The 22,452-nt window shown below is 33.0% G+C and overlaps 1 pseudogene; it reads left to right on the top strand.

Moving 5' to 3' along the window:
- The first annotated feature begins 21,167 nt into the window (after positions 1–21,167).
- LOC118055404 (probable cinnamyl alcohol dehydrogenase) lies at positions 21,168–22,147 on the top strand (annotated as a pseudogene).
- Positions 22,148–22,452: the final 305 nt, after the last annotated feature.

Below are 22,452 nucleotides of genomic sequence, written 5' to 3' on the forward strand. Positions count from 1 at the left end.
TCTTTGATAATATTTTCATTAATGTTAACGTTGAGGAGTTGAAAGTGAGAGAAATTCACTCTAATATTTTCATGTTGTTTCTTTTATGCATGCAAATAGTGAAGCTTTTGGACATTTGAAGAGCACCTGAGATGGATTTGTTTTCGTTTATAAGAGATTCTGATTCTGACTGGTCATAGACTATTTTAACATCTCGGCCCACTTTAAACAAATGGGTTATGAGTACGTATACGACGGATCGATTTCCGTGGTAAGCCCCCTCCAGATGGGCTCACCTGTAGCCTTTTGTTCTATGAAAAAGACCGACACGCAGCCCGGAATAAAACTATCCAAAAAGAGAGAGCATTATGCTTACTAGCCCGCCTGAGATGGCTTAGACAAATCTCATTCGTGTTTGGTCATAGCAACCTAATCACGGATCAACCATTTCATATTCTAAGTTTAGCCAAGTTAATATTTAATTTAGCTTAGGTTAGAATCCGATAACCTGCTCACGAAATCGATCTCCGAAATTTAATAGCTATGCTGCATGTCTCATTGCTAGGCTGGCATTTTAAATGGTGTTAATTAATAGCTTACCAATGCGATTTCAATTACTTGCATCTTCAATTGTATGTTTCATATATATAACATAAACTCGATTTTATTTATGAAATAAAATTTGGATTCTAATAACTGTAGTTTCTCAATATTAATTATGTGCTATAAAAAATTCGTTGAATCTTACATTAAACTTGAAAAAAAAACATTTTAACATTGTTTAGGTAAACCTTACCATTATTTTATTTATTGTAGTTAATTTAGGATTCCATTCCACTATAATGGTCACATCTTGCATAGTAATATATTTCTATAATATATAAGTTTATTTAATTTGCTCCAAATTTTAAGCTTCCTCACTACCAGAATTAGGGATAATCATTTTTGATTCAACTCAGTTTTTATATAAAAAAAATAATCAAATCAAAATTTTTTAAAAAAAAACCCAAAACCGAACCAAAATCAATTCAAACCAACCGGTTTCGATTCGGTTTGGTTTTTTTGAACAAAAATTAGTTCAAACTAGTTTGGCTCAGTTTTTTTTATTTGACTCAGTTTTTTCTGTTTTTTCGGTTTGGGTTAAGTTTGGTTTTTTCAGTTGCAAGCTTATAAAACCGAAACCGAACCGAATTGGTTGAATTTTCCAAAATTTTAATTGGTTTTTTTTTACAATTCAGTTTTTTCGGTTTAATCAATTTTTTGGTTTAATTGATTTTTTTGATTTTTTTCTCACCCTTAACTAAAATGATCACATCTTGCATAGTGATATATAGTAGCGTTATAATGGCTGAATTTCTAAAGGTGGGCTTTGGGGGTGGAACTAGAAGCGCTGGTGAGAGTCCCTTCAAAGCATAGTTTTGAAACCCGGTGGGTCGACCCGGGACCCAGCCGACTCGGGGCTGGAACCGGAGCGAGTTGAAGAAAAATAGGGGAAGAAAAAACCCGGTGGGTTGACCCGGCAAGACCCAGCTGCAAACCCATTGACTTTTGTTTTTTTTTTTTGCTTGTTTACTAAAAAGACATCGTTTTTGATTTAAAAAAAAAAATTGACCAAGTCGACCCGGTGACTCAATTAAAACCTGGAACTCGGGCCTTGAACCGAGCTTAGTATTAAAATTATGCTTCAAAGTCCATAAATAATTTTTTAAATTTTAATATTTATTTTATACAAGTTATATATTTTGTTTATAAAACATTTCATTCTAATAAAAAAAAATATTTTTTGTTATATATATAAGCACTTTTTTATCGACTCCTGTAACCTCAAACTCCCAGCTACATTCTTGAAGATCTTGGAATGTTTTCTCAGTATATTATCCCATCAAAATATTATTTATATTTAGTCTTGTTTTTCTAATAACACAGTTCATTAATGCTATTTATTTATTTATTTATTTATTTATTAATGTGGATGTCTAGGCTAACTTGCATGTACCTCGATTAATTTCATGGGCCTTAAAGTTAACGATCATGTAAACTTTCAGTTGCATTGAAGGAACTTGAGCTCATAACTAATAAAAAAACAAATTCAAAAGTTAACCAATTAATTTAAAACGTCCATAACTGAGGTGCCCTGATCATTATTGTTGGAAACGGTCTCTGTTTAAAGAAGAAGAAGAAGATGAACATCGTTCTTTCAAACGACGTCGTTTTGGGATATGGGGCGGCTATTTTGTTTTGACCCGTGAAGTTTCGAAACTTTTGTAATTAAGCCCCTGGTTTAAACTATAATTGGACCCCTGCATTTTGGCGTCATTTTCAAGTTGGTCCTTGGATTTTCATTTTTGCAATTTGGACCCCAATTAAACTCCAAACTTTGATATTTCTTCAATTAAGTCCCTGATTTCATTAATTTAATTAAATTCAAAGTCCAATTAAGTCTAAAACTTATCAATTCTCCAATTAAGCCCTTGATTGGATGAATTAAATTAATTCCAAGCTTAATTAAATCTCAAAATTTATCAATTATTTAATTAAACCCTTGATTGGATAAATTAAATTAATTCCAAGCTTAATTAAGTCTCAAAATTTATCAATTCTCCAATTAAACCCTTGATTGGATTAATTAAACTAATTCCAAGCTTAATTAGATTAATTTCAAAGTTTAATTAAACCCCAAAACTTCCAATCATGTTGCCCTCAACCCAAATTTTAATTCATTCTTCATTTATTCATTTTACTTATTTTTTTTTCATCATTATTATTGTTGTAACCCATTTCTGGGTCCCCACATAAAAAATAGTAAAATACAAAAAAAATACATTATCAAAAAAATATAACAGTGAAAAAAATGCCAGAGCGTCCTAAAAATGCTCAAAAATTGATTGAGGATGTTCAAAAATATAAAAATTAAAATTTGACAATATTATTGACTGATGAGAGCCCCGATGATAAAGAAAATTCAATTTGAGGAAGAAAAGTCCAAAATCAAAAGTTTATGGACTCAATTAAATTTTATTGAAGGTTTAATTGAATTTATGGAGAGTTTAATTGCAAGAAAAATTGATTTTGGAGTTAATTTGGGCTTTAATTAGAAGAAATTAATTTTCTGGGGTCAAATTATAATTTTTGGAAGTTAATTTGGTCAAATCAGGGGCTTAATTGCATAAATATTGAAGTTTGATGGCCAATTAGGGACTTAATTGAAGAAATCCGAGACCAAGGACTAAATTGAAAAACACGTGCAACTTAAAGGCCTGCTTTGAATCACGCGTTTTGGCCAAAACGGCGCCGTTTCATGCACTGTTGAAAAAAAAAAAAGGAAAACGCAAAACGGTGCCGTTTTGAAACGGCACCATCGTCTTCTTCCCTGCGCGCGCAGAGAACAGGGGAGAAAACTCATTTTTTCTCTTCTCTTTTCGCCTAATTTCTTTCCCAGTTTTTGCGCAATAAGACGGACGCCCACTTGCCTCCTTTTTATTCATTGAACGGATAGTGGAGGGGCGGCCACCCCACAGTGGCCGCCCCACCACAATGTCCCCCCCTGTTTTTGCCTATAAAAACAGGGGAGGGGGACTGAAAAAAAAAGAAAAAAGAAGAGGGAAGAGAGGATAGACCAAGAGAGAAGGAGAGGACCGAGAGAGAGAGCAGAAGAAGAAAAGAAAGAAAAAGGAAAAAAAACAAAGAGGTTCTCGCCTCTGCACAGAAGAAGAGAAAACAGGGGGGGAGGCTGCCACTGCCATCGTCGGCACCGTCTCCGCCTCCGCCTCCGCTGCCACCAGTAGTCGCCAGCGTCGCCGCCTCTCCAGGTAAACACTCCCCCCTTTTAGTTGCTTTCGTTTCTTCCCTCTCCATGCAGGACGTGCACGACGCACGTCCTTGCCAGGCGAAGGAGAAGCTGGTTACTGTGCGTGATGGGCCGGGCTTGAACCCAGCCCATGGATCTTGGGCCGGTTTGGCCCAGCCCACTGATATGGGTTGGGTCCGGCCCATTTCAATTTTTTTTTTTACATTATTATTAGAATTTTTACAATTTTTTTCAGCACATTTTTTTTTTTTATCAATTTTGCTTAATATCGGTCTGTATTTTACATTGTAAAAATATAAATCCGGTATTAAAATACCCGGTTTTCATCCCACGATACTGTTCACACATGTATTTGGGCCTGACTCGGCCCATTCAAAAAAGAAAAAAAAAAAAATATTTGCTTCAGCATTTTATAATTTTTCCGTGCAGTTTTTATGTCATTTTGATTAATATCGGGTAGTATTAAAAATCTGGTATTAAAATACCCGGTTTTTGTCACAAACTTCCAATATACAAAAAAAATTTAAAAAATGTTTTTGTGCATACAGCCAAGTATCTCAAATCTAAAATATCATATCGTATTTTTCATATGTCAAAAAAACAATATTTTAGCATGCAGTTTGGTTTTAATAACCAGTTTATTAAAGTCAAGAGAACATTGGCCAAAATCTCAAAAACAACAAAAAAATTTATTTTGTTTGATTTTAGTATCAGGGATTATGAATTTATACGTAAATCGTATTCCTGATATTAAAAAGATATTTGCTTTTGACGACTTCGAATAATTAGTTTTTTACCCGATAAAGATAAGGATCTCCTTACAGAGGAGGACTTTTCTTAAACCTTAAACGAACCAACAATTCAAAAAACCACAACACGATTTTAGATTTTATCAGACATTAAAACAATGTAGCCTACCTTAGGTAGGGCGTAGTTGGGGTGCTAATACCTTCCCTTTACGCAACCAGTCTCCGTACCCGATCTCTAAAGAAGACCAGTTAAGGTTCCTAGTAACCAGAATACTAGGTGGCGACTCCCAGTCCATATTTTCACTTGTAGAGACAAGAATTTTCTTGTCTCTCCCTATTTGCCAGGAATAAATATTCCGATATTTTCTTGAGGGTGGACGATCGTCGCGCTGCCGCACACATGCGACAATTATTATTTTTTTATCTTTTTTTTTATCATTTTCAGTAAATAAAATAATAATAACAATTAAAATAAAATGATCAAAAATTAAGTTATGACAATATATATAAGCGCTTTTTTATCGACTCCTCTAACCTGAAACTCCCAACTACATTCTTGAAGATCTTGGAATGTTTTCTCAGTATATTATCCCATCAAAATATTACTATATTTAGTCTTGTTTTTCTAATAACACAGTTCATTAATACTATTTATTTATTTATTATTAATGTGAATATTCGGATTAACTTGTGTATATCTTAATTAATTTTACAAGCTTTAAAATTATTATATAAACTTCTAGCTGTATTGAAGGAAGTTGAACTCATAACCAATAAAAAACAAATTTAAACTTTAACCAGTTAATTTACCTTGAAAGTTATTCATGTGCGTAAAAGTATATGCTTTTATTTTGTCATGAAACAAGTAGTACGGGAAAGAGAAAGAAAGAGTTTGTAGTTATTTAATATCCATTTCACATAGTGGAGATGTCTATCGTAATTTATATCAAAATCTAGCACAAGGGTGAATTAACAGGGCACGTCACTCTCGCAGCCAAAATATTTAATCACAAATAGGATATTTAGCCGAACGTTGCCAAATAACTTGCTGGGAAATATGCTAATTGAGAAGAAAAATAAAGACAGAAACGAAAATAAAAGAATCATCAGGACAAAAGTTTAGCCACTTCGTGTTTAATTTGTATATTCTCAAATTTAAGCTACATTAGCTCGTGCTTGTGTCCTCCATGTCCACGCGGCAGCTCACACTTACAAAATACATATATAGAAACAATTCACTTCGCTGAAAAGTCTGAATCGATCCTCCAATTAAAATCAGATTACTCTGTCAAATAACATATATATGTTATAGCTACATGTTAAGAATTACAAAAAAAGAGGTGAAAATAAGTATTGTACAGACAAAGACAACAAGAAGAAAGAATATGATCTTCTCCCCTGCCTATCCAAAAAAAATTTGAAAATCTCCATCCCTCTGGCCATGTACGTACAATGTTGTTACGGTTTATTAACATTAGTAACTTGCCTATGTCCCTCACCAGGACTAGGACCAGACTTCGTAGCCCCGCCTAGAGATTGGAGGTTTTTGTATTGGTGCCCTATTCCAGGGCTGGGCCCTGAGTTCTTCACTGCTCGGGCAGAAAATCCTCCAACATGACCTTCAATTTCTCCAACATTAACATCTTCACTCAGCCTCGAACTGCTCAAAGGCCGAGCTTCTGTCCCATAAACCAAGTTGCTTAACAAGAGCGAGAGAAGAAGAAGACGAAGAAGAGAAAAGACAGGAACAGATTTTAGTTCTCTGCCCATGTTAGATATGTTTAAGAGCCTTGTGGTTTAAATGACTTCGAAATATGTTGCTCTGACTATGTGTTGTTTGCTTGGACAATGAATGGCAGGGTGTATTTGGAGGTGTTCTTATAGGGCTTGAAAAATAGAATTTCGAACTCTTAAGCAAGTTCGGGAGCTGGTTTGACTAAGATGTGCTCCACTATTCAAAAGCATGTGAGGATTTGGAATTATTGGTATGCCGCCAAGCCACCATCTGGTTCATAGAATAGGGTACCATCTTTGGAAAGCGAAATCTCTAATAAGCTTTCAAAATTCCAACAAGCGAAGAGGTTGATTTCTAAAGAGGGACAAGTGGTGAAATTAAGGCGAGTCAAAGCAGAGAAATTGATCACGAGCTCAGAGGAAGTGTTGCTCAAGTCTTGGCTGGAGAAAACGACAGGGCGATATGCCCAATTATACTTGAACCTAGCTGAAGTTTTGGATGGAATTTTGTGATCTGACCAGGAGTTATCAGCAGTGAAAATCTGGCAACTACTCGATAACGATTGATTTGAGCAACCTGTGAAGTCTGAGTGGTGGCATGGATTAACTTGGATCATGCAAGACAGGTGGTGGACCTCGATAATCAAAAAGTTTGTGTAACTATTTACCTTGTATAACGACAGGAACATCATCAGAGATCAAAACTTGTGGAACTAGCTAAGTTCTTTTGTTTTCATTCTCGTTTTCTACCGACTTTCAGGGGCTCGCTCGTGAACATCCAAGTGCGGAAGCATCAAACCAGCTATCTTGTCTTGAAAACACGCTCTGGGTTTACCCGAATTTCTGTGTTTATTCAAACTTTAAGTTAGCTAGACTGTTTGTTGCTTGATATCGTAATTAGCCGCTATAGCTGATGGTGGAGAGATTTTTCTAATCACTTGCTTGATTGATTGATTAGATGGGTACTGTTGGGTTTTGAATCGCTCAATTTTCATGTTCTAGCCAGCAAGATTTCGTGATTGCGAAGCGTATATATATTAAAATAATATTTTTATTATTTTTTAAAATTTATTTTTTATTTCAATACTTTAAAATAATCTAAAAAATTAAAACTAAAATAAATTTTAGAAAATTTTGGATGCGGTTAGATTGCAATGCCAGCACCACCTTAATCAAATTGCTTAAGATAATAACGAAAATTAATTATTAATGATCTGTGATTAATTCAACTGATATTAATATTATTTTTTAAAACAAAATCCTGAATTTAAAAACTCACCGTTAACTAGCACCATAAGCACGTTTTCATTGAAAAATTGCTAAATTTGAGGACTGAAATAAGAAAATGGAGGGTTGAAATCCTAACTAGAAATATCAAGAACTTAGTGGTATTTTTTTGTGTTAAGTTATTGTGACAATTATCCTATAACAACATTTCTTCAAGCAATATTGATGGAAGTTCCTGAAAAAGGAGTAATCCAAGACTAAATAAGCGCATACTTTTCCTGTGAAGTAGTATATTTCTAAGCCGAAAACGAAATGTTCCAAACACTTCTATCCATAGTTTTTAGACCATAATTTTTAGACTTGCTTCAAGTTCTGAATTTTAATCAGGTCACTGGATTATTCGGGTTAATTTTAAAAAAAATTAAAATAATATCGTGTTAGTAAAAAAAAATTCGACAAGTTGTAACCCAGTTTTTTATCTAATCAGTCGGGGTCACATCGAGTTTTTTTTTTCTATTTTTTTCTTCAACTTAGCCCGGTTATAACCTCGGGTTCCTAGTCAACCCGCCGAACCAGGTCGGGTTTGAAAAGTATGCTTCCATCATATAAAATATCCAAGTAAAAGATTTAGACGGTGGACTTCAATTCTTTTATACTATGAAAGGCATATATAATAAAGCTAGCTAACCCGCCATGATAATTCTTTTGTGGCCTCAATCGTGTTCCTGTTGCGTGGCTTTTCAACCGTCCTATTTGGAACTATTTGAACTGCCTATAACGGTCACAAAATTAAGACTAATTAATGGGTTAATACTTAATATTGGTCGCCAATCATGACCATTATTACCATGACCACAAAGTTTGGACTTCGGACATCAGCTCCTTTGCAAACAAGGGGGAGGGGTGCTCCTGGCCTTGTAAATATACGCGCTAAGGAGATGAATGTTTATTCAATGTCTTGGCTGTAAACCTATCACATGTCGGATACTAATCATGAAAATAAAAACAAATGCGCATTAGCCATGGTTATTAAATCTCGTTTTAGAGGGTATTTAAAAGTATGGTATTAATTATTTTTTAAAATATTTTTTTATTTTAAAAAATATTAAAATAATTTTTTTATTTTAAAAAAATTATTTTTAATATCAGCATATTAAAATAATATAAAAACATATTAATTTAAAGTAAAAAAAAATTTCAAATTTTAAATTTTTTCTAAAATACTTTCAAAAACATAGTGCCGAACACTGCCTTACTCAATGGATTTACCGGTAAACTCGTGATTCAAAGCTTCACCTACTTGGATTTTAATTCAAATTAGTTTAAGAAATATGCCAAATTGCCCTAAGTTTACTGGATGATTTAGTGAAATGGTTTCTTAACCGGGTCAAATCTAGATCTGGTCCAATAAAATTAGACAAACTTATCTCAAATATGTCAAAATTTGGTTCTGCTTTTTTCATTTACAGCCCTAAGGCTGGCTCGTTTGATAATTACATGATATTTGGGGACTAACATGTCCTTTGCTAAGAATAACAGACCAACCGGATTCGGTCCATAGAATGACACTGCCCAAAAAACACAACTCGGAGTTAATTTCACTATCTAAATTAAAGCTCTAGTGGGGTTCTCTTTCTTTTTTTGCCCCTTCTTTTTTCTCTAGTGGGGGCAGGAAGTTTAAGAAATATGCGAAATTGCCAATAATGGCTTTAACAATAAACGGATATTCTTATTTTAAAATTTAAAGATAATTTCCCAGGGCACCTGGCACCGGGATATTGATGTGGTTGTTGTAAACCGTGGCAGTAACGAAAACGGAAAAGAATTACCATATCCAAACATGCACTAAAAAGCAGAAAAGTTTCTTTCTTTGTTTTTGTTTTTTTCAAGTAAGAAAAAGATGGTAAGACCCTGCAACAGGAGTGCCAAATTGACAGACGATTTTTTTCGTTCATCACAAAAAAAAAAAAAAAAAAAAAAAAACAAATGTGGTCATTGTAAAATAGAATAATCCTATATATTGGGAAAGGGAGTGCAATAGATCATGAATAGACCAGCAGAGATTAGCTGGGTTCTTAATTTCTCGTCTCTCCTGTTCTTCAAATCTTTCAAACTAAGACTTGCAACTTCAACTACTGGCCTGCTAGCTGTGCCTTTTAATGTTGCCTTGTCAATTTCCAAGGTATGAGCCCGTCCCATCAAATTTTGAGCTCAATAGGGTTTTGCATGATCCAACCAATGGCGCGCCTCGTGACCTAACTTAGATTCGAATTTCAATAAATTGGGTGAGGATCCATTATATATTTCTTACAGTGGGAATCAAGATATCAAGCATTTATCGGCCCCCGGTATAGCTACATTAGATCTCTTTCCCCTTCCAGCACTAGAATGAAAAACTACCATTTCCACATCTTGTGTAATGGAATTAGAGATCTTCTTCTCATCGTGCATTCTTCTTCAGGCCAAAATTAAGATATAGAATTCTAAGATCTTGTCACTTAGCACGAGAAAAAGGAAAATAATTAGTTTCTAATTAATTAATTCCCTTAATCCGCGGCGTTTGATAGCAAAAACCAAGGAATGATGGTGCTGTGTTCTTGGTAATGGTAAAGAAAAAGTTGCCAATGGAGGTCACATGCAGCTTAAAACAAGAAAATTGTTGCGTGGATAGTCAAAAAGGGGTTGATTATCCCAATAGGGCTATAAACACGGTGCGCTTCATTTTAGAATTGGTGCGTGAAACAACGAAAAAAAAATTATATTAATCGTGGAAACAATGGGGATTTTGTTACACAAATCTTGGTGTATAGGCTGTAAGAAATGATACTCGGTCAAAAACCACCAAAAACTTGTTTTTCTCACGAAGAGCAAGGACAATATATATATATATATATATATATATATATATATATATATATATATATAATTCCCAAATCGAGCTCGATGGAAGTAAGTTGTGCTTTATGAAAATTATTTTAGGGTTCTATGAAATTACGCTTCAAACAATATTTTTAAAATATCTGAATCTTTTTACATAAAATTATATTTTTTATATGTTGAAATTTGAGGATCGTCGGCCAGCCAAGAAAAATAGCATATTGCCTTTGCTTTATATTGGAAATCGGCAATTCAGAAATCAGAAGATAACTTTTCGGCTGGACTAACTACATTCCTTCTCGTGTCCTCCTAGATTCACGACCTTCTTGGATTCTTCAAGCTTCTTTAATTTGTTTTTACTGACAATTGAAAGAAAGAGAGAACATTCACATGGGATCTTACTATCGAGCAAGGAAGGACGTAACTTACCTTCGGTGCTATAAAAGCACCCTACTTTCAGTTTTCTATATGTTGCTCGACTCCAAGTTTCCTTGCATATATACACTTCCGCAAGCATTATTAACATTTGAAACTTTAGTTTTGTCGTATCACTTGAAAATGTCTAGAGAACTAAGATCTCTGTGTTTTCTATACCTCTGGTTTAGCAGTACTGTTCTTTTCCAATCCGAAGCTCGGCATTTGAATGGCTTGAAGGTGGCTAGTTCTTCCAAGAACATGGAGTTTTCCTTCACTAGATTAGTCCTTCGAGGTATAAAGCAATCCGGGCCAAGCCAAGGCGGTCCAGGCCACAGATCAGGAAATGCTCAGCTTCTTGGACAGCCTGCAAACTCCGGTCCGAGCCCCGGCGTAGGACACAAATACTCTGTAGGCATGCACTACTAGCAACATTGCCGTTTCTAATGCCATTATTATTATTATTCCAATTCCTTTTCCATTATCAATCTTTTTTTAGAAATTCTGCAGGTCCTTGTAAAATTGGATGCTGGGTTTTTTCACTTCGTGGCAGAAGTGAACAGCTTTTACTTGAGCGCTGTATGATTTTTTTCCGGTTCAAATAATCTTACATAGAGAGATATTATAATGTGCTATCCTTTACTTTTTAAGGGAAATAATGTTTTTAAAAGATTATATTTACATACCGTCTTCTTTTATCTTTTATTGGTTAATGCATTTCTTTTTTTTTTATTATTATTAACGTGAGTATTTAGATCAGCTTGTGTACACCTCGACTAATTTCACGGGGTTTAAAGTTAACGACCATATAAACTTTCAATAATTCTAAGATTTATAAGACTCGAATTAAAAATTTCCTAAAAATAAATTTAAAATTCTGATCAGTTAAAGTTACATTTCTTAACTGTTTAATTAAAGCATTCCTTGCTATATATATATATATATAGTTGTAGTGTATCTCCATTTTAAAATCATAGTCATCGAATAAGAGGGGCATTTGATTGCTTTACGATATCAACAGTGCACCCGTTTACCATTTCAGCATCAGAAAATGACAAGGCAAGCAAGAGCAAGTCAGCAAGTGGATGTTTTACATGCCGCCTTAGGCTTCAATAGGCTTAGCATGAAGTTTCGTTGATAACCCTGTTGTCTGGACAAAGACCATCAATCTATCCAAGTACATCGACCTTTTTTTAAAACTTTAGACTGTTTCGTCTTTTCACTTTTGAATGCACAATAAAATTTCTTAATTACCCTTGAAAGTAGGTTTTTACCTTTTTATTTTATTTCATCATTGTTTTTTAGTTATAACTAGGTTAAGTCAGAGATAATTTCATATTTTAATAAATTAAAAAACAATTATTCACCAACATATTAGGAGGCTCTGCACACTTAAAGCTATGCATGAGAAGGCTTATAATATTAGAAATTGATCATCAACAACGGCATTAGAATCATTATGGCGTCCCTTTCTTGATAAAGTGGTGCATGTATGTGGTGTTTGATGTTATAAAGTTTTTTTTTTTTTTTTTCTCTTTTCCTCAAAAAAACGAGTTGTCTAATCAAAAAATTTATGGTGCCCGCTTATTTTATTGAAGTTTTTTTTATTCTTTTGATTATTTGATTTTTATTTTGATTCTTGTTTTGATTCCTTTCGTAAACTTTAAATTTGTTTTTATTTCTCTCAAATGTTAATTTTTTTCTTATTTTATTTTTATTTCAAATTTGATTTTTTTTTCTTTTGATATTTTTTTATTCCTTTTGTAAAATGTATGATTTTTTTCAATTTTACTCTAAAATCAAACAATGTTATTTTTTGTCTTATTGTATTTTTGTTTAACATTTGGCTCTCATTCTTTTAGATTTCTAATTGTTTTTAGAGGGGCTTTTTGTCAAATTGATTTTTTTTTTTTTTAGTTTTGTCTTCCAAAACTAGATTGGTTGAGAATTATTGAGGGTCATGAATTTATTTTTTTCTGGTGTACACTAGGCTCATGACCTCGGTTCAGGTTTGAAAGGTTAACACAGGTGATATCCATCTTTTTTTACACCAATTTTCTTTTTCAATGTTATCCTTCAACACTTTAGATTTGTAAAGTGTTATTCATGTTATCTTCAATTTCATTTTTATAGATTTATTATGCTCTCTTGATGCTAATAATGGATATGTCAGTTTAGTCGAGGTTTATTTTAGATTTGTTTTAGGTTTGTTCTTTTTAAAATGGATTTTTTTTTCTGGTTTCATCGTTCATTTTTTCTTTCTTTTTTTTCATTTAGCTTCATAACTTTTCCTAGCTTGCCTTTTATTATGTCTTATTCTCATAATCCGAGTCATGGGATTTAGTAAGCTCACCTAGATTTGCTAGCTTTTTTTTCTTTTTGTTAATTGATTTTTTAACATTGAAGTATGTTTTACTGCTTTAATGTGTAAATTATCCAAGTATTTTGATACTTATCATTTATTTTCTGCTTGTGTTGCAAATACTAGTCATGTTTCTAATCTAGGCCATATTTCTAACTCTAGAGTACAGTTAATTAGAGATCCAATTGTAATAAAAAAAAAAAACTTATACTCTACTATCAATTAAACTTATTGCTTTGTTTTCCTCATAGCAAGATAATATAGACTTTTTTTTTTATCAAAGCATGCACAAATCTTCTTTCAATTTTGAACTTATACACTGTGACTTATGGTGGCCATATTCTATAATTGCTTATGGTGGGAATAGATTTTTTTGACCATTTTTTATGATCTATCTTGTAGTACTTAGGTTTATTTACTCAAAAACAAGTCAGACACATGAAAATCTATATAGTCATTCTATAATATGGTTAATAATCAATTTAGGGCTAAAGTTAAGTACCTAAAAAGTAATAATAGGGCAGAGTTCTAAATGAAAGATTTCTTCCATAAAAAATGGCATCATAAGGAATCATGTAAAAAACCTCACAGTAAATTGAGATCGTTGAGAGAAAACGTCAACACATCTTAAATGTTGCTAAATCTCTTAGATTTCAAGTTAGCTTACCTCTTGAATTCTGAAATGATTATATCCTCACTATAACTTATACTATAAATTGTATCCATACACGTTTACTACAAAACATGACACCTTATGAAGTCATCTTCAATTCTAGTCCCTCTAATCATTACTTAAGAGTTTTTAGGTGCCTCTGTTTTTCCACCATCATAAGTCAGGAAAGGAAGAAATTTGACTCTAGGGCAAAAAGATGTATATTTTATGGTTATCCTTTTAGGGTAAAGGGTTATAAGTTGATAGAATTAAAAAAAATAACACTTTTTCATCCAAAGATGTAACCTTCCATAAGCATATTTTTTTCCTTTTAAAATATTTGTATCCAAAATTCTTCTTCTGATACAACAACTTTTGGAAAAAATGGTACAACAACAACTTAATTCTCATTATTCTTTTACTTCAAATCCTATATACGATACCCACACTCCATCTAGTCCAATGTCTGATTATCCTTGCTCACACTCTAATTTAAATGATTCATTTTCAAATGAAAGCATTCCTCCTGATACAATTGATATAAATATTCAGCCCAACTCATCAACATTCTTCTATTTCCACAACTTCATCTCTTATAGTACACTCACCTACTTCTTCTCTTCTTGTTCGTAAGTCTGCTATGATGAAACAAGTTTTCAAGTACTTGAAAGACTTTCACTCTCACCTGAATTCCTTCAACTCTCCCAATCCAATTCAGGTCGCGATAGTTAAGGCTCTTACATGCAAACAATTTCATTTGAGTAATTTTCTTTCATATAATAAATTCTCTTTATATTTTCAAGTATTCTCTGCTTTCGTATCCTCACACACTGAGCCATAAATATATGTCTGAGCTATTAAAGAACCTCATTGGCTCACAGCCATAGAGAATGAGTTAAAAGTTTTGAAGTCTAACTAGACATGGATAATGACTGATATACTTCTTAGAAAAGGCTTGTAGAATACAAATATGTATATAAGATAAAGTACAATTCATATAACAAAATTGAAAGATTCAAGACAAGATTAGTTGCAAAGGGGTACACACAACAAGAGGGTATCGACTATCACGAAACTTTCTCCCCTATTGTAAAGATAGTCACATTCAGATGTCTTTTGGTTATAGCTGAAGTTAAAGGCTAGGGTCTATATCAGTTTGATGTCAATAATGCCTTCTTTCATAGAAACTTATAGGAGGAAATATATATGAAGTGACCTCTTAGATATACCCAAAGTCAACATCATCAAGTATGCAAACTAATTAAGAGTCATTATGGGTTAAATCAAGCATCAAGTTAATGGTACTCAAAATTCTCCACCTTTTAGCTTGAATTTGGTTTATGTCAGTCCAAATCTAATTATAGCTTGTTCATCAAACAAGATAATCATTCCTTCATAAAACTATTAGTGTATGTAGATGATATCATATTAACAAGTGACTCTCCTGTTATTGTTGAGGATATCAAGGTCTTTCTTAACAACAAGTTCAAGATCAAAGATTTAGAAAAATTGAGGTATTTTCTAGGGATCAAAGTCACGAGAACAAAACAAGGGATACAAATATGTTAGAGGAAATATGCTCTAAACATTTTAGCAAGTTCTAGCACTCTAGGATCCTAGCCTTATAAGCTTCAAATGGATTAAAATTTAAAGCTTAGTATAGAAGAGGGTATACTCTTATTTGATCCTACTTATTACAAGCAATTAATTGTGAAATTTCTATACTTGACAGTCACGAGACCGGATATATCTTATAGTGTGCAAATCTTAAGTCAATTAATGGATTACCTTACTGATCTACACATGACAGCAACATTCGAAATCCTCAAATACATCAAAAAGACTCTATGGCAGGGGTTTTTCTTTCCCTCTTCAAGTATCTTGGACATTGTAGCTTATTGTGATTTGATTGGGCATCATATCTTGATACCAGGCATTTCATTTCTAGATTTTGCATCTTTCTTAGTTCATCTTTGGTCTCTTGAAAATCCAAGAAGCAATCATGATGTCTCATTCTTCAACAGAGGTTGAATACCATGTCATGGCTACCATCAGTTCAGAGATTACTTGATTTTGTTTTCTTCTAATTAATCTTCAAGTCTCTCATCCTTATATTATTGTGTTGCATTACGATAACAAAGTTGCACTGCATATTGTTTCGAACCTCGTATTTCATGAAAAGACCAAGCACATTGAATTAGATTGTCACCTTAACCCTGATAAAATTTAAGAAGGGATTTTGAAGACTACACACATCCCTACAAAGTCTCAACTAGCTAATGTTTTTATGAAAGCTCTGTTTGCATACTTGTTGTCTTCTCATATGTCCAAGACGGGCATAGTAAACTATTATGCTCCATCTTATGAGGGATGTCAAAGAATATGGAAGATAGAAAGTTGTTGGAAGAGAAATGATAGTATTTTTTTACCATTTTATTACTGTATTTCCATTATTTCAGTCGAAATTAGTTAGGAATTCTTTGTCTTTTCCTTTAGCTTTCCAGCCTGTCATATAGCTAGTTACATGTAACATTGTTTTTGTGTGGGATAGACTTAGTTAGTAGTCCTAATGAATATATAGGACCTTTTATTTCTCTTTGTAATTTAATGAAATAGTTGGAATGAGAATGATATTAGAAAAATAAAACTTAATGGCCTGAGCTCTCTCATTTATGACTATTCATTTCCCTTTTTCTTTCTGCAACCTTTAGCATTTCTTTCAACCTTTTCCTTTGCCTTCCTTTTTCATGACAAAACAATATACATATTGAGGGTTTCAAAAACATCTTTCATTTCTCTCAGTTTCCATCTTTTCAAAGAAATCAATGATCTTCATAATTTTAGGTCTCTTTTTCTTTATGTTGAATTATGTCTTAAGATAATGTTCTTTAAAGATACTGTTAACGACAATTGCTTATGGTTTTACATGCATGTTCGAAGGCAAGTACACCTTGTATTTGATTGTTTTTATTTATGGTTTCTTCTTTTACCCTCACACCCTCTTTCTCTCTCATTATAAGTTTCATCGAATGAAATATTTTTCCTTCCTTTTAACTACAAGTAAATCAAAATTTATTCTGGTAAACAAATACATCAGGCAAAAATCAAACAAGAATATGATATAAGAAAGTTATGTGTAATAATTACAAACAAAAAGCTTACCTATATTAATATTGCATTTTCTAAAGCTTACATTAGAATTCCTGAAGTTATATATATTGCGCCCAAAGCATATTTTTATGACTAATAGTATACTAGATAATTAGCTTACGCTTTATTGTAGGTCAGATCATTTTTTTCTTAATATAAAAAAATCAGATGTTGGTGTTGTTAACATGTTTTCTAGTAAAAAATAAATAAATCATGTGAAGGTTGAACTGATATAACCCAATCAACTTGACGAATCTAAAGACAACCTGAACATATATTAAAAACATTGTTTGATTAAAAAGAATTTCAAGACATCTTTATTTAAAATATTAAGACAGAAACATATTAGATCAACCTATATAAACTCATATTAACTACGAAATCCAAGACTTGTGTCATAAAACTGGGATAACCCCATAAAAAGCAAATTAAAATATATTATAGAACTCAATTCCTAATCAATCTAATTTTAAAGAATTAAATTGAAAATAAATCAATTAAAAAAACACAAAAAAAAAACAACTTGAGTCAACCTGAGTTAATTTTTCAAACCTACAACTCGGATCATGTGATTAGAATAATCTGATAGAAAGCAAATAAAAAAAATTATGAAGTCTAATTCTCAATCAACTCAATGTTGAAAGATAAAATTGAAAACAAATCAATAAAAAAAAGGACCAGAAAAGACTTAATTCAACTCGGGTTAAATTACCAAACTCGTGACCAAGATAATGAGACTGAGATAACCTCATAAAAAGTAAAATGAAAAAAAATTATGAAACCTAATTGCAAATTAACCAAATATTAAAGGATAAATTTGAAAAAATAATAATAATAAAGAACAAAAAACCCGAGCTAATCCACTTAATTTGTGGCTTGAATCATGAGATTAAGATTAAAAAAATCTAATATTAAATGATAAAATTAAAAAAAAAAAACTAACCTTAAAAAAAAACACAAATAATGTACAAGTGAAAATAATAATTTTAGTTTTTATTAATGTATATTAAAAACCAACAATTAGGTGCACTTAAAGCATTGTAATGGCATAAAATAGTCTCCGCTCTTCTTTTGCGTGTTTCCTAGACTGATATTTAGCAGAATATGGCTGCTTTATCAGAATTCTTTCTTTTGGCTTCATTTTTTCTCTTAATATAATCTTCTTTTGTCTGAAAAGAGAAGCTAACATTCGCCGTACTAATCTTCATTTTAGTTTTAACTTTACAATGACTTCTAAGTTGGTTAAGCCTTCTGGCTCGACATGCCAGACCTTATAGAAGATCCTCTCTCTGCGTCAATGTTAATATTAATATAATGCCATTTGCAATAGAAATATATATAGTAACCCGTTGTCTGGTGCATTCAGCATGGTTTCTACATACATATATATCTATAACATGTTGCTGTTACAAATGTATTTATGAAAGACTTCTCTTAACATCTTATAAATAAAATAAAACTGCTTCGTGTTCAATTCTATGAATTGGCATTGTTTATCTTCCTTGAAGCCTACTGTCTGCTTGCTGATCACTTTTCTAATCACCTTACTTCGACCACTTCCTGTAATATTTTAATTTCCATTTTTACTTTTGTAGAAGTTATAGTACCATTAAGACCTGAATATTGTGCGCGTTTTTGACATATTCACAGCCTTGGCATGCTTGTCGGTCAGTATATTTGCTACTGAATTGGAGAAGCAGAGTTATCTTATGGGGCAGTAGAGATTCAAGAACTGTGAGTTTAATAAAATAAGAAGGGGGAGTTGATTTTCAAGGTCCTGCCTTAATGAAGTCGTTTAGTGGCTCTATATGGAGTCCTTTTCTGCTTAGTTGACATGATCTGGTCATGATTTAGATGGGTGATGTAAGATAATGGAGTGGTGGCCTCAGCCATCTTGAGCAACTGGCGTTGATGGCTTTGCAGCAAGCATGCAATGACGACGATTATGATGATGATGGTGGTGATGGTGATGCGGGGTGTGATTTTCCAATTCACACCTCACTAACCGAAGCAGCCAAGCAGGAGATGGCTTCTTACGCAGACGAGGATATAAATGACTAAATCTTTTTAATCTTTTCCTGATGCTGTTTTCCTCCTTTCCTTTTCATTCCTTGTTGACAAGTCTCGGGTTTTTTTCTCACTTAACCCTGTCAGTTGATTTGCTTTCCCCGCGTTTTTTTCATGTTACAATAAAATAAGATTTTCATTAAATATCAATTTAGATATAGATGATCTGTGTCCACTGAAAAAGATTTGGTTTCAATGTGTAAAAGTCTTTGAAGAACACTGTGAGAAATTGAAATCTAAAAAGAAAGTTGACAGAAAAATATAGTTTGCGTCGCGAAAGTCAAGTGGGGTTTAATGAATTGCTTGTATGTTATCTCCATCAGACCTTATTTAAGCAAAAGACTATCCCTAATTTCCCACAATTCCTCATCTTGGAAGTTGGAACTTGAACTTCCTCATGTGAATGCTTCCATTTTTCTTCCTTCTACAGAACGAGCAAATCAAACCGTGTGAGATGATTAGGAAAGGTGGTGGCAATCTGGAGTCTTCCAATCAAGTCTCTGGCTCTGCAGAAAGTGGAAGCAAGTCGAGGAATGAAGTTGGGGCATTCCTTTTAAAAGTAGTTTCCGGGAAACCATTTTCCAAACTTTCCTGTGTTTGTTTGTCATTAGGAAAGTTGGTCAACGGAAAACAATTTCCGGTCAGCGGAAAACACTTTCTAGTCAACGAAAACACTTTCCGGTCAGCGGAAAACACTTTCCCGTCAATTTTAGGACTTGGTTTTCAGGAAAGTGTTTTCCTTTTAGAAAGTGATTTCCGGGAAAGAAACAGTAGGAAAGTTGGTCAATGGAAACACTTTCCCTTGGGTTTTCAGGAAAGTGTTTTGGAAAACACTTTCCGGAAGTTGTGAAAAATTTAGAAATGTCATTATTTTGCAAATTTGATCCTCAAACTTTTGATTGCTATATATATTGTTTTGCTTATTTTTATAATTGCTATTTGCTTTTTTCTTATCGAAATAATTTATGAAATGTTGATTATTATTATTTTTAATTCTTCATTTTCATTTTTCTTTAATTTTTTAGATTTGATCCCGAGCATGACATAACCAAACACTGGAAAGTGTTTTCCAGCAAACATCGGAAAATACTTTCCCGGAATTCACTTTCCAGGAATTCACTTTCCAGGAATTCACTTTGGAATTCACTTTCCTGCAAACAAACGAAGCCTAATGAGCCTGAAATTCCAAGCAAGAAAATGCTGGTGGCGGAGTTCTTGGGCTGATGACCTTTTGATGCCTTGGTCTGCTCTAAATTTGGATTAAAAGAATTCTTCCTTGAGATCCTGTGATCCTTACAGAGAATACCACAAAAACAAATGCAGATAACTAAATAACAATTCTGAGTGCAATTTTCATGGTAGAACATGATAAACAGAGTCGCTTACACTTAACTACCAAAAATTAAATTTGAAGATCAAGATTTTTAAGATTTTAATCCAAAAGGATACATTTAAAATAATAAAAAAAAATAAGTAAAGATCTGAGATGAGGAGATTTTAATTAGTTAAGTTGTGATATTTTTTTGATAACCTATGAACAAGCAACATGGTTTGTGACATATGGGATAAAATTTTAAGATTTTAAATTTGCAACGAGCTCCTTTTTTACACTACTTTATAAATAAAAATGTTTATTTTGTATTTTCTTGAGCAGGGGAAATAAGTCCTCGTTAGTTGATAGTATTTAATTAATATCTTGGCAGAATTATTAAAATACCCGATACAGCTTGGTTTGTAGCTAGTTTACTGTCTCAGCTATGTTACTGGTGGAATAAAAAAAAACATGAAAAGAAAAGCTAGATGATTGATAAAAAGATATTTTGGTTTTTAATATTAATAAGGTAACACGTTATATTAACTCGAGTTTTACAGCTTAATTCATTTAACCCGTAACTCAAATTATGAATTATATTGGATTTTTGGATTTAACAATTTTGTGTTTTTAACTAATTTTTATTGAATGATACAATAATAATAATAATAATAATAATAATAATAATAATAATAAGAAACAATTTTAAAATTAAATATTATAATATTTATTTGAAACTCCAATAATTTTATAATTTTCTTCAATTGATTGATTAAGCAAAACTTGTGCTTGTTTTGATAAAATTCGATATTTTCCTTAGATCTGTGGAGAAAATTCCCAACAGGATGTCACCAGAACAAGCTGCACCGTTATTGTGCGCTGGATTGAAAGTTTACAGCCCACTTAAACACTTTGGATTGAAACAGAGTGAGCTAAGAGGAGGGATTTTAGGACTTTGAGGAGTAGGACACATGGGATTGACGATAGCAAAGGCAAGGGAACACCATGTAACTGTGCTTAGTTCTTCTGATAAGAAGAGGGAGGAGGCTTTGGAACATCTTGGTGCTGATGAATACTTGGTCAGCTCGGATGGGGAAGACATGCAAAAAGCAGCTGATTCACTCGACTGTATATCATCGATACTGTGCCTGTGGCTCGTCCTCCTGAGCCTTACCTTTCTTTATTGAAACTTGATGGCAAGTTGATCTTGATGGGTGTTATCAATGCCCCATTGCAGTTTGTTACACCTATGGTTATGCATGGTGAGTCTCTTTCAATCTACTTCAAAGACTAGTTTTCTGTTTTCTACTTAATTTTCATTTAAGAAGATATCAGGAAAAGATTTGTTATGATCCATAATCCCTGATAAGGTGCTTTCTTTTCTTATGCAATTTTTTGTGTAGGGAGAAAGTCAATCACTGGGAGCTTCATAGGGAGCATGAAGGAAACAGAGGAGATGCTTGAGTACTGCAAGGAAAAGGGATTAACCTCCATGATTGAAGTGATCACAATGGATTATATCAACATGGCAGCAAGCTTGGTCCTTGAACAAAAATATTTTTCATATTACAAAAAAAAAAAAAAAAATTAAATAAACTAAAGGCCCTCGATTTATTACCGTGGCTACTTATGGACTGGAGCAATCCTTCTCGCGTGAAGAGCTGGATTCATTTTGGTGTTCTCGGGCGAAGTTGGGGTTGTTGGGGATCTAATTGCATGTTAGTTCTCAGCTGCAGGTGCATCTTCGGGTTTGGGAGAGGCTTCAGGGTTAGGTTCGTTGATGGCTCTGTCCAAGAGGGACGCCGTCTTGGCTTAATAATGGATCTAGTTGGTTTGTGGGGTTTTGACTTGGCTAGGGTTACTGAGCTGTTGTTGGTCAATAGATGTTTGATGGGTTCACATTCTTCTGGTTTGTTGAATGTGGAAGGGTTGGCCATTGAATACAAGTCTTACCTACAAAATATACCCGGTTGCTTAATGATTGTTGGGAGAGTGTTAGGTTGGTGCAATCGGATTGAATTTTAATTCATTTTGCATGAAATGATTGTGATTTTTTTCGGTGTTATAAGCTTAATGGGATGTTGTTTGTTTTTGGCAAATAAATAGTTTATTTATTTATTT

The sequence above is a fragment of the Populus alba genome, chromosome 1, assembly GCF_005239225.2.
Source record: "Populus alba chromosome 1, ASM523922v2, whole genome shotgun sequence".
Taxonomy (NCBI): Eukaryota; Viridiplantae; Streptophyta; class Magnoliopsida; order Malpighiales; family Salicaceae; genus Populus; species Populus alba.